This window comes from Phyllostomus discolor, chromosome 1 (assembly GCF_004126475.2).
Source record: "Phyllostomus discolor isolate MPI-MPIP mPhyDis1 chromosome 1, mPhyDis1.pri.v3, whole genome shotgun sequence".
NCBI classification, from domain to species: Eukaryota; Metazoa; Chordata; class Mammalia; order Chiroptera; family Phyllostomidae; genus Phyllostomus; species Phyllostomus discolor.
In genome coordinates this window covers 131988873-132005673 of record NC_040903.2, presented here as the reverse complement: position 1 = coordinate 132005673, position 16801 = coordinate 131988873, and the positions used below count along the sequence as shown (strand labels likewise).

Below are 16801 nucleotides of genomic sequence, written 5' to 3'. Positions count from 1 at the left end.
TAGCATGCTATATTCTTCTTTTCTATTCTTATTTCTTATATGTGCCAACCAACTTGCTATAGTGTGGAGGTTAAGCATTTGGTTTAAAGCAAGAAAAACGTGAATTAAATTCTGGTTCCATCACTTGCTGCCAAGCACTGGGCTAAATGCCTAGTCATCAGTGTTGCATTTAAAACTCATGGCAGCCCTGTGAGAGGCATTATTTGTATTACCTTGATTTTGCAGGTGAGAAAGCTAAGGCTTAAAGGAGTTAGAAGGCTGTTCCAACACCACACAAGTCAAGTGTGTATATGGGCTGCAGAATGAGATAGATTTTTCAGTCTCTAAAAAACACTCTAACTATGCGAATTTTTAGATAAAAACTTGAGGTATAAATGATAATTTTTAATTTTAAAAGCAAATTCAAATCTATCTAAAAAAAGAATGTGAATAGTTTAATAGTTTGACTTAAACCAGGAGTTCAAGTTAAATTAACTTATTTCAATATGTTTATCATAGGGTTTGTTTAGCAATAAGGCCTCACATTTGTGGAAGAAGAGAATGTCGATGGTGACAGGGAGCGCAGAGCAGAGCACCGAGTGGGATGCAGGACCGCTTCGTGCCCTCTGGGACGAGGTGTGCCACTTAGCTTCTCTGAGCCTTCGATTTCCACATTCCAGAATGTGTGCCACAAGACACAAGGTCTTTCTGACCTTCCAAGATTTTTATGAAAATACAAAAAAAATGTATCAAATGCTGTGTAAATGTAAGACACTATTATTATTTCCTATTTAAGATGTGACTTTTTATATCAACAGAAGATAAAATCATACTATTCTCACCATGGGACTAAACCTTGGTTATAGGAATACTTTTCTTAGCCATAGAATATTTCTATTTTACCCTACACATTTGTGTAGATGCTAAATTTAGTTTTATTTTCCATTAACACAAACAACACCATCTCAACTGTTGAATAGGTTAGTAAGTTGATTCAGCAAATTGTTAGACACATGGTCAGCTGATTAGTATTAAGTGATTTGTTCATGAGTTTTAAAAATATAACCAGGGAAGCTTTAGCCAGTTGCAAAAACATCATCGGCTTTTCTCCTTACTTGTCTTTATCACTACTCTTCCTCCCTTTTCCAAGCTCCTGAACTAAGAGAGCATAAGACAAATCAACTTTCCATTCTGTACAACCAAGCAGTTGGTCAGTGCATAGAGAGTCCACAGAGTCTGCTCCTTCTGGTTCCTCTTTTTATATTGAGTATATGTGTCTTTGCCTGATCATAACATGTAAAGTCAAAGCTGTACTCACATGGGACAAATGAAGAACTTAAATCTCTACTTTTTTTTCGTAGAGAGACAGTGGAAGAAGACAGGAGAAAAAGGACCATTTTTATCACTGCTACACATTGATTTGATTTTGCATTAGAGGTAGATTTTGTAAAGCCATGTCAGTCACTCTATAGCATTTAGACCTAATACGATGTGGCACATAATAAACAGTACCAAAGGTGTGAACTACAGGAAAGTGATTCACAGAATACAAAACGTTTATTTCAAATACTCATTAACATAAAAAGAGCAATAAATGAAAATGAATGGGAAATCCATAATTTTATTTTATGCTTATGTCTAAAATAGTTTCATATTTAGAAGAGAAAAAATAAATGATATGAATACTCTCTGAAGCCGAACCAATGCAATGCATTTAGTTTTTTTCCTATAAAATAATTTTCAAGCAGAAATGTTTATGTCTTAGATTTCAAAGAGAACACCTAAATGTTTGTTTCAACCAATTAAATTCTTTAAATGCTGGTGTAAAACTATAGGCTCAAAATAGTTTTAAAACCAAATACATTTCTTCTTTTGAAGATACATACAGATACATACCTATACACTTAAACTTTGAGATAAAAGCTTTATGAGAATAAAGGTTTTCTTGAAATATAGAACTCTTATTTTGGATTAATCAGTAGCATTTAAGATTGCACACACTATTCTCTTTCTAGCATTGACTTGCTAGTGGGTACAAACCTATCTGCTGAAGTTGCAGAATGTACTTGCAGGTACAAAAGTAACAAAGATGGACAAAGGAGCTCCTTCCTCCCAGAGTGAAGCATCATGTCCTAGTCAAGAAATCTTCCTTTCCTGAAGGATGCAGGGCATTAGGGGATGGGGAATTGTTTCACAACTTTTACCAGTAGGGTTTTAAGATTGCTATGGACCAGAGGATGCTGTGTTATCTCCTTACATTCTCCATTTATGATGGTATTTATTGTGGGTATCATGCCCTTTCTGTCTTATTGTATAATAGATGTGGTGGAAGCAGAGAACTATCTGTTTAGTCATGGTTACCAGCCCAAAGGGAGCCCAAAGAGGAGGACTGAAGACCACTTGGAGAGCCTGGATCTTGAGCTAGATTCAGCAATTGGATGGGCCTTTGGATTTCTTCCTTGGAGTAGGGGTATTTTCATGTGGAAAGAAGAATGAAATATTTCAATAATCCAAAGGGTAGAGAAAATCTTATTCATTCACCATAGTGTTTTTTTTCTGAGTGTGGAAATCACATTTCTTAGCCTTTTTCTGATTTTCTCAGCAGAACTGAGGGATTCTGCAAGTAGGGAATATAGACTGAGTCCTGACCAGTGATACTTGGGGAGCAGTTACATAGACCACCTTCAGGTGTGACATTTTTAAAAAAAGATTAAAACTGAAATTATGATTATGAATGAGCTGGAGTAAACATATTTTGTTTTTTCTCTCCCACTGAATATAGTTATAAAACCTGGACAGTATATATGGGGAAATTGTTGAAAGATTTCAAAAATGAAATAGCAACAGACTGATTAGAGCAACATGGAATTTGAAGTACAATAAAATTAGTGGTGGATTTATCATTTTTCCCTCTGGTAATACCCTAATTTGAATTCAGTGTGCCTGAGCATGTGGAAGTGAGCACTCTTGTTCAGACAGAGTTACAGGAGAAGTCTTTCTTTGGCTTGAGGCCTGTGAAAGGAAAGACCTAATGTTCAGGGGGAAATGCCCTGTTGTCTGATCTTTTCTCTTTTATTCATTCTCTTACTCTCTAGTCTTCCCACCCCCACTCCAGGTAATTCTAATTTAATAATAATATAGGTAAGTTAAAAGTGAAAGAATGAAAAAAGATGTATCATAGAACACTAATAAAAGAAGCTGGAGTGACTAATATAGAAGACTTCAGAGCAAAAGAGATTGACAGGGATAGAGATATTATACACTGTTAAAAGGATTAATTCACAGTGAATACATACAAATACTAAATGTATGAGGTCTGTCTGGGAAAAGTCCAGCCATTGCTAGTATAACAAGAACATTTTGCATTATGTCGATGTCACTTAGCAGCCAAGGAGGGTGAACTGGAGTACACCCATGTGAACAATGACGACTTCACTGTACTAGTCAGTGGGGGCAGTAGATGCTGTTGAGTGAGCATGTGTACTGTGAGTCTGGGTACATTCAAAATGACTGAGCAAGTAGAGCAACAAATTTGCATCAATTTTTTCATTAAGCTTGAACATTCCTCCATGGAAACTATTTAGATGATTCCGAGGTCCACAGCTCTGGGCAACTGGTGATTGACAGCTTCATCATGGCAACGTAACTGCTTGCATCATATCTCATGCAGAGTTTTCTGCAAAACATCAATCACCGAGGTAATTCAGTCCCTCTACAGCCCAGATTTGGTGCCCTCTGGCTTTTCCAAAAATTAAAATTACCTTTGAAAGGAAGAGATTTCAGACTGCCAATGAAATTCAGGAAAATATGATGGAGCAGCTGGTGGCAACTGCTGGAGCAGTTGGAAGACCTGTGTGAGGTCCCAAGGTGCCTACTTTGAAGAGGACTGAGTCTTTATTGTGCTATGTACAATGTTTCTTGTATCTTGTATCTTTTAATAAATGTCTATTTTTCACATTACATAGCTGGATACCTTCTGGACAGACCTCATATATGTAATTAATAACAGATACCTAAAGCAAAAACTGACAAAATGAAAGGAGAAATAAACAAATTCACAATTGTAGTTGAAGAGTTCAACATTCCTATTTGTCATAGTTATGAAGAATAGATGTAAGATGAGTAAGGATATAGAAAAAAATGAAGAATACCATAAATCAACTGGATCTAACTGACATTTATAGAACATTCCAACAGAAGCAGAGTTCTTTTCAAGTGCATGTGGGCCATTGAACAACATAGACTATATCCTAGGTCATAAATCAAACTTTAACAAGTTGAAAAGAATTGAAATGACACAAATAATATTCTAAGACTGATAGATTCAAGCTAGAAATCAGTATCAGAGAGATAACAGGAAAATCTCTAAATACTTGGAAATCTATCATCAAATATCTAAATAATTAATGGGTCAAAAAGTAAATCTCAAAAGAAATTTGAAAATATTTTAAGGCACATGAAAATAGAAATACAAATTGTGGGATGAAACAAAAATAGTGCTTAGAAGAAAATTTTAACATTAAATGTGTATATTTAAAGAGAAGTAAGGTCTCAAACCAAGAATATAAGCCTCTACCTTAAGACCACTGGAGAAAGAGAAAACTAAACCCAAATCAGTCATAAGGAAGAAAATTATAAGGAGCAGAAATAATACTAAAATTGCAAACAATAAATAACAGAAAATCAAAGAAATCAAAAGCCGATTATTGAAAGATCAGTGGAATCCATAAAAACTGTAGCAAACAATGCAATTTAAAAATGGGCAAGGACCTGAATAGACACTTCTCCAGAGAGGACCTATAGATGGCCAATAGACACATGAAAAGATACTTGACATCACTAATCATTAGAGAAATGCAAACTCAAACCATGATAAGATATCACCTCACACCTGTCAGAATGACTATCATCAATAAGTCAACAAACAACAAGTGCTGATAAGGATGTGGCAAAATGAAATTCTTTTGCACTGTTGGTGGGAATGCAGACTGCTGCAACCACTGTGGAAAGCAGTATGGACATACCTCAAAAAATTAAAAATGGATCTGGCTTTTGACCCAGTGTTTCCACTTCTGGGAATATGTATGAAGAAATCCAAAACACTAACTCGAAAGAACATAAGCACCCCTATAGTCATTGCAGTGTCATTTACATCACAAAAATATGGAAGCAGCCCAAGTGCCCATCAGTAGATAGAAGGATAAAACAATGGTGGGACATTTACACAATGATGTAAAAAGAAGAAAATTTTACCCTTTGCAACAGCATGAGTGGACCTGGAGAACATTATGCTAAGTGAAATAGCCAGTCAGAGAAAGAAAAATACCATATGATTTCACTCATATGTGGAATCTAATGAACAAATGGAACTACAGGCAAACAGAGACAGGCTCATAGATAGGGAGCAGGATGACATCTATTGGCAGGGGAGGTTAGGGGGGGATGGATAAAGCAAAGGGAAAAAGGACTCTTGGACATGGACAACAGTGTGGTGATCCAGGGGAGAAGGGGATCATAAGAAAGATAAATGGTAATAGAAAAGGTACAATAAAAAATACATTTAAAAAAAACCTCTAGCAGGACTGCCAAAGAAAAAAGACACAAATTACCATGACAGGAGTAGAAAGAGACATCACTAAAGACCCTGCAAACATTAAAAGGAAAATGAAGGAATGTAACAAAAATGTACTCATAATTCAATTAATTAGATTAAATGGAGCAATTCTTAAAACAACAAATTCCTCAAACTTACCCCAGATAGATAACCTCAATAGTTCTATAACTATTAAAGAAACTGAATGTGTAGTTGAAACTTCCTATAAAAAAATCTCTTATACCCAGTTGGCTTCTCTGGCAAATTCTGTGAACCATTTAAAAAAGAATTGGCACCAATTCTGTAGAATCTCCTCCAGAAAAATAGAGAAAGTTAAAATACTTTCCAGCTTATTTTATTATGCCAATGTTATCAGATAGTAAAATCAGACAAAGGTATTACAAAAACAAACAAACAAAACCCCTAAAACTACAGACCAATATTTCTCACGAACATACCTGCAAAAATCTTAACAAAAAATTAACAAATTGAATTCAGCAATATACAAAAAATAATACACAACAGCCAAGTGATATTGATCAATTGTGTGTGGGAATGAAAGTTTGACTCAATATTTGAAAATCAATCTATGTATTGCACTATATTGACAACCTCAAGAAGAAATCCACACAATTTTATTAATCGAGGGAGTCAAAACATTTGGAAAAAACACAACATTCATTTATAATAGAACTCAACGACTAGGAATAGAAGTGAATTTCATCAACCTGATAAAAGGCATTTACACACACTCAAATCTATCAATAATATTATACTCAAAAGTGAAGAACTGAATGCTATGTATCTACAATTGGGAACAAGTCAAGGATGTCCGCTCTCTTCACTCCTGTTCAACATTATGCAGTCTTAGGTCAATAGGACAAGAAAAAGAAATATCAGCCATATTTTAGTAAGTTGTGTAAGTGCAGTGGTTGTTTTTCACTTATGTAGCCTCCAAAGCCCCTAGAAGAGGGCTTTGCCTATTGTGGACACTTAGAATATTTATTCAGTGAATGAAGGAAAACTTAAGGGAAAAATGATTCCCTTCCATTTGCTTGCCATAACTGTGATGATTAATCAGGATATAATTGCCTTGTGCTGACCTTTACAAGTAGAAGTGGGATTAAAGGAGTTGGTACTTGGACTTGGAAACACCTAAATCATTTTCGGTGGGTTTATCAACTCCTAGGGAGGAATTTTCTAGGGGTCTGAAGTTAAGACCATTTTTATGGCTATTTTGTATTTCAAGCATGTCTAGTAAGAACCTATTGGCAAGTCTTGTCTTCCGAAATGCCAGGTTTGGATAAGAACAAGTGTACTTCTGTTTCTAACTGTCCGTCTCCATCTAGCTGCTGAAATCAAGCTGTTAGGGTACTTGGTCTGAGGAGGATTTTATGGAAAGACCACTTGTTTATCTTAAGGCTTCTGCAGTGAAAAGCAGTGTGGTTTCCTCCTATGTTGGAGACAGAGGTGCATTCTTGTGGGAGGCTGCCTGCCTTGACTGATTTCCCTGACATGCCACTGTCACACAGTTTCATGGCCTGTCCAGTCTGTCTTCTGTCTTGGGGAGTAGTAGCCCTGGCCTTCATGGAAATATATCCAGATCCTTCTTTATTCTTCAATTTTGCTTGAAATGAAATATCCAAATGATATTGGTAATGATGTAGGTATGGACTTTCTAATACTTCCTTCCCTCATCTTTCTTCCTGATAATGAATATTTAGACCACATCCTAATTATCTACTTTTTAAAAATCCAGTAGAATCATGATTTAAAAACTCAACTGAAGATTTCTGTGAATTCTCATCTCCCACTCTCTTCTCATGAATTTCCTTCTTGTGGATTCCAAGGTATTGACAGAATATTGAGCTGATCAAAAGCAAAATGTATCTGTAAGCACCAAACATTAGTTTCAATGGATTTTTGGGATTTTTCTCTATATTGGTATTATGAAATTCCAGATTTCCAGTTAGATGTGTGGAAAAATATAATTAAAAGTAATATGAAATCATATCTATCCAAAAATTCCAAAAGATTATTATGCAAAAAGTCACTAAAACCAATGTGTTGTCAGTAAAAGGACTTAATTTCTTGCCACCTACACAAAACTTTGAGTTATTTTCCCCCTTGATCTTGACAACCTGTGGCTTTATCCTGTTAATCATAACATATTTTTAATAGAAAAGTTTTTCTTAATTAGGGGGAAACATTGGTTCCCTTGTATGATAAGCTTTTTCTTAACAAAGAAAAAATATGAAAAATAAAATATGTTAAATTAGATGGAAAATAATTTACACAGTTTTCTGTATAGCTCATCCATAAACATCTCTTTCTTTCATCTGTGTATAACACTAAACATCATGAGTGTTCTGTCAGGGTAGCCCATGCTGAAGCAAAGTAAGTAAGCCGTGTTTGAGTGCAACCTATACCCAGGTCCTATACTAAACCCGTCTTTGTCTCCAGGGTTGCTAAAGTGAAGGATTCAAGTTAAAAAAAACACAACAGTGGTTTGGAAAAGAGGTCTTTAAAGATTGCTCACTCTTTTAATATGTAGAGAAAGACCAAATACAGAGGTGGGCAAAAGTAGGTTTACTGTGTCATTGACATTCTTTTGAGTTAATTAAGCTACTGTAATAATTATAACCTCTATGCTTTTTCCATATGAACAACTGTAAATCTACTTTTGCCCACCAGTGCATTTGATCATAATCTTAATGTTACTAATATAATTAATAAAACTTCACAAGACAATCAGTGTTAACATATTTTATTGTAACATTGAAATCAGAAAGAAACATGGGGGAAGTAGTAGCATTTCCCACTGTTAGTTTACAAATAATAATATTTAAGTACAAAATATTAAACCAATGTAATTATGGCTCTTATACATTAAGAGTCAGTTAGCAATAATACTGAAAACATCTAAATTGCTAAATGGTAGAGGAATGTACTTCTATGTAGTCAAGCTGCACTGAAATAGGAACGTCTAAATTGAAGTCAGCACACTGTTCTCTGAAGAACAAACCAGACTTCTGCAGTTAGTTTGGCAAAGATGCCTGAAGCCGAAATGTATAAAGTTGCCTGTCATGCACAGTGACCCCTCTACACCTCCCCTCCACTGGGTTCATACCTCTCCCGTAAGGGGAGCTTCTTGAAGGCTCATGTGAGAGCTGTTGAGCAGAAGAGTAAATTTCCTAATATTTCTCTTGCTTCAGGGAGGGAGTAAAAAAGAGCAGGAGGACTTAAAAACACATTCTTTTTTTTTTGCCAACAGTTTCTGAAGGCTCAGTGTAGTGAGGTGAAATTTGAATGAGTCAAGTCTAGTAGTACTTGAGCAGCTGCCAGTTTCCTACAGTAGAAAAAACGGTGGTCTTACGGTGGGTCCAGATGTACACCTCAAGATATCTGAAAGTTTCACTAGGGGGTTTCAGACTTTCTATAAGAAAAAAAATAATTGGAAATTGTTCATTGTGAATACATTAGATTTGTACAGACAAAACATGCATGAAGTGCAATTATAGCCAGTAGTGCTATATTAGTATGAATGTTAATAGCATGTTTGTTTTTGAAATGGGTTATGCATTCTGATAAATGTCTGCTTTAATCTAGTCATCTGTGTATCACTTGTCTAAGTACTCTCATTTAAGATGCCATATCCCTTCTTGTAGCAATAAAGGGGTAAAGCAACATTAATATTAAATAATTAGAAAAACAAAAGGGGAATGATTAAACATATTTACATAATTGAAATAACACTGTGTCGCAGTGGGAAATCGGGACAATGTTGTCTCCTTTCAAAGTAATTCATAATTCAGATTTTTAATTATGGCATATTCATTCATTTAAAGATGATTCTGGATGAGAGGGCCACTAATGAAATACAATCATTAGCATCTAAACAAAGTAATTTACAAAGTCTCCTTTAGGGGAAAAGATTTCTAGAACATCATCAATCACACAAGATATGCAAAAACAAGCAATTAAACCACACACAAGAACTACAACAGCCTTATATATCACTAATGTACACATGAAAACATAACTGATTACAATGATTAGACTAGGGTAGTGTGGTTAATTTGTATTTTCTGTAGTGATTTTATGGAAGAATGCACCCGGACAGGCACTTCACACACAGGGCAACTTCGTTTCATTAATACTCACTTGAAACACGTGACCAAACCCCCCCCCCCCCAAAAAAAAACAAACCCGAATTTTGAATTGTTGCCTGGACATCCATGTGGGACCAAAATCCTGCATACTTTAATAAAACATCTTCCTTTATTCTCACCTCTTTTTGCCTGCTATTTGATTTTATAAACTGGAAAATGTGGGGTTAGGAAAGTATTTTGTGTGAGGCAGGTGCTGCACTGGTTTCTCATTATTTGTTCAAATCCTGCTTCAGGCTTCCAGCGGCAAAGCGCTTCCTGCCATCAGAGGGTCAGTGATTTACTGGCTCTCCTTCCATACACACAATTACAGATCATTAAGCATGCAGCAGGACTGAATGGATAGTACAATTCTCTGACTTTTAATGTCTGTGTATAGTATCTTGCTAAATGGACCCACAAAGAGGCTGGTTTCAAACACTGCTGCTACAGGTGACATTATAGTCTTGTTGAAAACCTACCACTTCCTTCTGCCTGTGGATTTTTCTTGGTGAAGGTGGAAGGCAGGTTTAGGGGTAAAAGGAGAAGGACTTAGGAGAGTGGTGTCATGTGGAGGAGGAGGCAATCCACAGAGGAGGCTGCCACCCCTAGTGTAAGCTGAGCCGCCTTCCATAACCACCAGCTACAGAAGCCAAAATATGCTCTATTGGGTACTCAAAGGATAAAAATACTGGTTAATTTTCAACAGTGCTCCTTCATTTGACTTTACAATTTACAACAGCGAACATTAATGCAGGAATGGCTTGGTTGAGGAGGAGTTTAAAATTAGAGCCCCTCTTCTCATTAGCCCCAACAGCCTGACCCAGGGTGACTGAGAAGCAATTTGTCGCCAGATTCTCATTTTGCTTCTGTTATGGCTCCTTGTAAATGAAGCGTGGCAATTTATTGTAGCACCTCTAGGAGTCAAGAACATAATGTGTAAAACACATACAAAAAAATCTTTCTTCACATTCATTAACACCCAGCACATAGAGGCTGTTCACTTTTCCCTCTAATGAAGGAGGGGGATCTTAAATCTAAAGCTTTCTATCATGTGAAGAAGTCCTCTTCAGGCCATTAGACAGAGGCTGAGTTGGATTGAAGAAAGGTCATTGACAAAAACAGAGAATGGCAATATGAGGAAAAATAGAAAATGGATAAAAAGAGACTTTAGATGCCTCAAAGAATGGAAAGTACATTTTTGGCATCAATGATCAACCCTCTGTGTCTCTCAGTGTATTTTCTGTTGTCAGCGAAGAAAAGAATATCTAGCTTTTTATTTAGCTGGAAATTGCTTTAGTGTTTGGCCAATTCTTATTTCTTCACCCTTGATCTGACCTTGCAAGAGGCATTAAATTAGGTTCATTTGAAGAGAATATTGTCTATGATCTTTAAAACATGTTTGCTTATTTTCTCTCCCTTCCCCTGCAGCCTTTACAAGAAATTACGCGTCTGCGACTCTAATGCATCCTGATTGTGTAACAGGCTGCTCTGGCCCAGGGCAGGCCATGGGCTTTTATCTTACTTCTGTGATTAATTCTGATTAATGGTTTGGTTGTGTGGGGTCGCACAAATGGCACCTCCAGATGAACCTAATAACAAATTACTATATGGGAAAAATTGCAAGAGGGTCCAGGATTGCCCTTTTGGATTAAATGCTGAATGTTGCCATACAGCGTACTTAGATGCTCTTATCCACTTTATGATGTAGTAATAGGCACTCAATATTTACTGTAATAATAGCGGTCTTTAAAAACTAATCTTAGAAAAAGTGACATTATGAGTTTATAGAACCAGGTGAAAATGTCAGTGAAATCTGAAAGATACTCTTGAGAATTTACTGTTTACAAAGTGCCAGGTACTGAGCGAGGTGGATCAAATGAATTAACTAAGTTACTCCTTGCAATGCCATTCCGTATAATTAAAGTAGGAATAGTAGGTTACATGTAGTAAGAGAGAGTACAATATTATCTTACTTCCTCTCCACTATGCAGATGAGGAAGCTGAGGCACAGAGAGGTTAAAGTACAGGCTCAAAATTGAGAGTTAGGAAGGGGTGGAGCTAGGACTCCAACCCAGGCCATCTTTCACCAAGGCCTGCGTGCATCATCCCAGCTGAGCCGCCTCTCACTGATGTCACTTTTTGTTCTAAACTCCAGTGACATCTTCCTTTTATTGTCTCTTTTAGATATAACAAACATCTATATTTCTTGATGCTACACATTAAATTTTTCTCTTTATAATATTATGGTTTAAAATATTAAAGCACTTAAACTTCATTTTACTGAATGTATCAAATTTATTGTAGAAAATAAACATTACCGTCTCTTTTCCACCTAACTCAAATAATCAACATCTATTTTCATGTTGCTTTATTTCCCTGTCACTTACCATTCATAATACCACTCTTAGTGTATCCGAGATTTAGATTGACATTGCCTTAGCCAATTGAACTTGGTTGTTATTTATTTATTTATTTACTTACTTACTTATTTAATTTTTGAGAAACATCAATGTGTGGTTGCCTCTCGCATGCCGTGCATTGGGGAATCAGCCCACAACTCAGGCACGTGCCTTGACTGGGAATCAAACCAGCAACCCTTTGGTTCACAGGCCAGCACTCAATCCACTGAGACATACTAGCCAGGGCTATTTGTTTAATTATTTAATAGAGGGGAAGGGAGGGAGAAAGAGAGGGTGAGAAATAGTGATGTGAGAGAGAATCATCACTCGGTTACCTCTTGTATGCGCCTCGACGTGGGTGCTGAACCCGAAACTTAGACATGTTCCTTGACTGGGAATTAAACCAGCAACCTTTTGATTTATGAGATGATGCCCAACCAACTGAGCCACACTGGCCAGGGCTGAGCCTTGGTTTTTATTTAATATTTTATCTGTCCTTTTTTGTAAACAGCATGTCTACTGACTAAGCATGGTTAATATTTGAAAGTCAAAATTTGACACACAAAAAGAAGTAGAATTGAAGAAAATTTAAGAACAGTTGTTTTAGATATTTTGGGGTGCTATGACAAAAATAACATAAACTGGGTGGCTTATAACAACATAAATTTATTCCTAACAGCTCTAGAGGCTGGAAGTCTGAGATCAGAGTGCCTGCATGGTCAGGTTCCAGTGAGGGCCCTGTTCCTGGTTGCAGATGACTGCCTTCTTACTGTATCCTCTTGTGATAGTCAGCTAGCTAGTGCTCCGGCTTCTTATAAGGGCACTAATCCCATTTCCATTCCTGAGGATTCCACCCTAATTACATATGTCCCAAAGGCCCTGCCTTCAAATATCACACTGAGATTAGGGTTTCCACATATGAATTTTGGGGAGTCACATACATTTAATTCACAACAACAATTCAACTAAAAATTCTTTTGTTACAATTCTCAATTTCTCTCTGCTTTAGAGTCCCAGGTCAGCGTCCAGTGCTGCGGGACTCTGGCGGTGCTAACTGCTATCTGTAGCTCATTCCTGGATGGGATCTCAGATTACCTCACCTGGGCAGCTTCCACCACTTGCAAAGTGCATGAGACATAACCCAAACAACTTAACAATTGTGATACTGTGATTTATAAGGAATATATATTTGGTGTTTTCCCCATTTCTGGCACAGAGCTTCTAAATTTATTGGAATTTCCTGAGTAGTGAGAGCTATAAAAATCGTCTTTTGTTTTGCTCGTGAGGTGACTTTTGGACTGCATCTGAAGATAAGGGCTGGTTGCCAGTGGAGACAGCCATGTAATCAGAGGGTTGGAACTTGCAATCCTACCCCCGACTTCCGGGATGGGGAGTGGGGCTAGTGACTGAGTTCAACCATCAATGGCCAGTTCTTTAATCAATCATACCTATGTAATGAAGTCTCCATAAAACCCCCCCAAAAGGGTTTTCCAAACTGCAGGCCATGGGCTGCATGTAGCCCAAGATGGCTGTGAATGTGGCCCAACACAAAATCATAAATTTACTTAAAACATTATGAGATTTTTTTAATGATTACATGTTCCAATGTATTTTATGTGAGGCCCAAGGCAACTCTTTTTCTTCCAGTATGGCACAGAGATGCCAAACGTTTGGACTCCCCTGCCCCAAAGGATTGGAGTCAGGGAGTTTCTGGGTTGATGAACATGGGGAGATGATGATGGGAGCGTGGCAGAGGGCATGGAAGCCTCATGCCCCTTCCCACATACCTTGTCCTATGCAACTCTTCCATTTGGCTGTTCCTGAGTTACCCTTTTGCAATATACTGGTAATCTAGTAAGTAAAATGTTTCTCTGAGTTCTCTGAGCCACCTTACCAAATTAAATGAACCCAAGAAGGGGGTCATTGAAACCTCCAATCAATAGCCTTTGGGTCTGAAACTTAAATGACACCCTCAGCTTGCCATTGGCATTTGAGGCAGAGGGGCATTGTGAGGTGAGGGCAGTCTCACAGGACTGAATTCTTAACCTGTGGAATCTGATGCTATCTTGGGCAGATGCTGTTGGAAGGGAACTACTGCTGTTGGAAATCAGGGGCAGGATACCCTTAACAGTAAAAGAATACTAGCAGCTGCTCAGTGGTGCAGCTGAATCCCAGTTCCACCTGTGATTGCGTGTATCTAGTTGTCTCAGACTATTGACTCCACATGAAAGAGACATGTCAACTTTAGTGTATTTTTAAGGGACAGCACACAGTCCTGCCATAAGGTAGGTACGCAAGTTGTTGCTGAAGGAATGATTCTTTTTTCATCTAAAAGAATCATGGAGCATCTGCACTCTGCAGGCTTCAGACAAACTTGAGCAAATGTGACATTGGCCAGGAATGGCCAAGCAACTTCTAATAATCTATTATTTCACTTAGAGCCATTCAATTTCTTTGAATTAACTATTATTTTCTCAATATAATTCTTATTTTTAAAAATAGAGTGTGATTTCTAACGGCTAAGAGATGTCCCACATAATGCTTTGTGTACAATAATTGCTAAATAATAACTGTGGGTTCATAATCTAAACATTTATTGATTTCTTAACTGATTCAAAAAACATGTATTTGTACCTCCTATGTACAGCTAGGTGCTAAGCTAGATTCTGGAGATAGAAGAAACTTAAGAACAATGAGGAGAGACAGACAAGTAAAAAGATGCAAATAAAAAAATAGTGTTCTCACTGACAACCTTCTAAACTGAAGAGCCAAAAGCCAGGCCCCATAAAACCTGTACTGACCCCTGAAAACCAGGTAGGGGGTCTCCACTCACTCAAATAGCACATTGAATGACAAGTGGAGCAAGGCTGAGTTCCAGCTGCACTTGCTCCCTCAGCTGGGTGCCCTCTGCACAAGGTAGGAACATGCTGATAACTCTGTCAGCTGCTGATAACAGCAGCCCCATCACTTGCTATACAAGATAGTTCAAATGGGACTCAATCTTTTCAGCATGAAGTAAGATTATCTTATCCTAGACACTATAGTTCTAGTAGGAGTTTTTTAAAAAATAATTAATGATGGTAGTTTAGGCCCTGAAGTGATTTAACACTCTATATTTTCAGTAATTTAAACATACTGAGCAAGCAATGCCACTGAGGGTTGTGCCAGACTGAGACAGATAATGGGAGGGTGCTACCTTTGGACCTTGGAGTGACAGGCTCTTAATGCCCAGATTACTGATGTGATGTGTGGATTTAGGACCCTGTGAATCCTTTTCCTGGTCTCCTGTCACTCGCTCAGGCACTGCCAGGGCTGTCAGGGTGGAGGCTGTGTGCAGGGTGGTCAGGCTAGTGTAGGGTGTGTGGGGTGCTGGCCTGCAGCTTCCAGCGCTAACCCAGTGAAGCAAAACACTAGGTCCTGACACAGGGATCTCCAGACTGACAGGACTGTCATTGCAAACCCTTGGCAGAGCTGACTGAAAAGTCTAAACAGGAGCTCAGGAACACTCAGCTTGTGAAGGCTGCCCCAGCAACATAAACCCACTCTGTTTTTGAAGACCCATTGATCAGTCAATGCACCAGCATGATGATGAAAGGAGGAAACAAAGTACTGGCCACATCCTTTATGACACAGACTTGGGAAGCTGTGAAGAGGAAGCAGTTTGGGACATACTGTGCTGCTTCTGCAGGGAAACAGGCAACCATTGAATGCAACCCCTGCACCATCTTTTACCAAACGCTGAAAATATGAGCCTGGGATTCGACTGGTACCCATCCTCAAGAGTGGCCATTGTCCAACAGTGGCTATCAGGTCCATGTGCCGCCAGCTGACCCACGTGGTAGTTTCTCAGCCATGAAATGGATGATTACTGACTGAGGTGGATGTAAAGCAGGGAGAAGCAGCAGCAGCAGATGCTGATGCCAGAGAAGCTCTTGCTTGATCTGCTGGAGGCTTTTTATAACCAGGGCCTTGTGATCAAGGGGAACTATGACACACACAGACAGCTGAGGCCAACTGTGTCCTGCCACCACCACGGGTGGTAAGGAGGGGAGAGGATCCAGGAGGAGCCCAGCGCTCTCTGCTGCAAGACATGAGTAATGTGAGCCACTGCTACATTGGAAAAGTACCTGCGGGTACTTTTAAGCATGTGGTTCCCTTTTGAGGGCAGGCAGGCCTCACAGGAAGGAGGGGCAGTACGTTTATTGCTTGTTAGTCCTTTCTTTGTGGGTTAACTTCCTCTCCCTGCCCCATCTCCTTGCTAAGCAAAAACACATCGACTTGGATTTCCCCCAAGAAACTTAGGGCCCACCCAGCCTTCTCCTCCCTCCACTGAGATGGACCTTTAGATGATATGAAAGGAAGCAATTTTAATGCCAGAAAGGTGTAGTAGAAAGTTCTCACCCTGAACTGTTGTAGTATGTGATGTGGTACTGTCATTCATTAAAGCTGACTGGATGAAGAGAAAAATTATTGATTACTCTGTTCAAGGCCCTGTGATAACAAAAAAGAGTTAGGTTAGATTCTGTCCTTAAGTGATGATCTAGTAGGGGAGCTAAGATACAGCCATATGTTATAACAGTCCACGAGTGGTAAGTCTTCGGCACTGCGACCATTTTGGGTCGCATCTGCATCTCGTCTCGTGTTTCCCCTGGCCCCTTTTTGCGAGTTTCCCGCCGCTG

The 16801-nt window shown here is 38.4% G+C and overlaps 1 pseudogene; it reads left to right on the top strand.

Moving 5' to 3' along the window:
* Nucleotides 1-546: 546 nt before the first annotated feature.
* LOC114492062 lies at nucleotides 547-16165 on the top strand (annotated as a pseudogene).
* The last annotated feature ends 636 nt before the right edge of the window (nucleotides 16166-16801 follow it).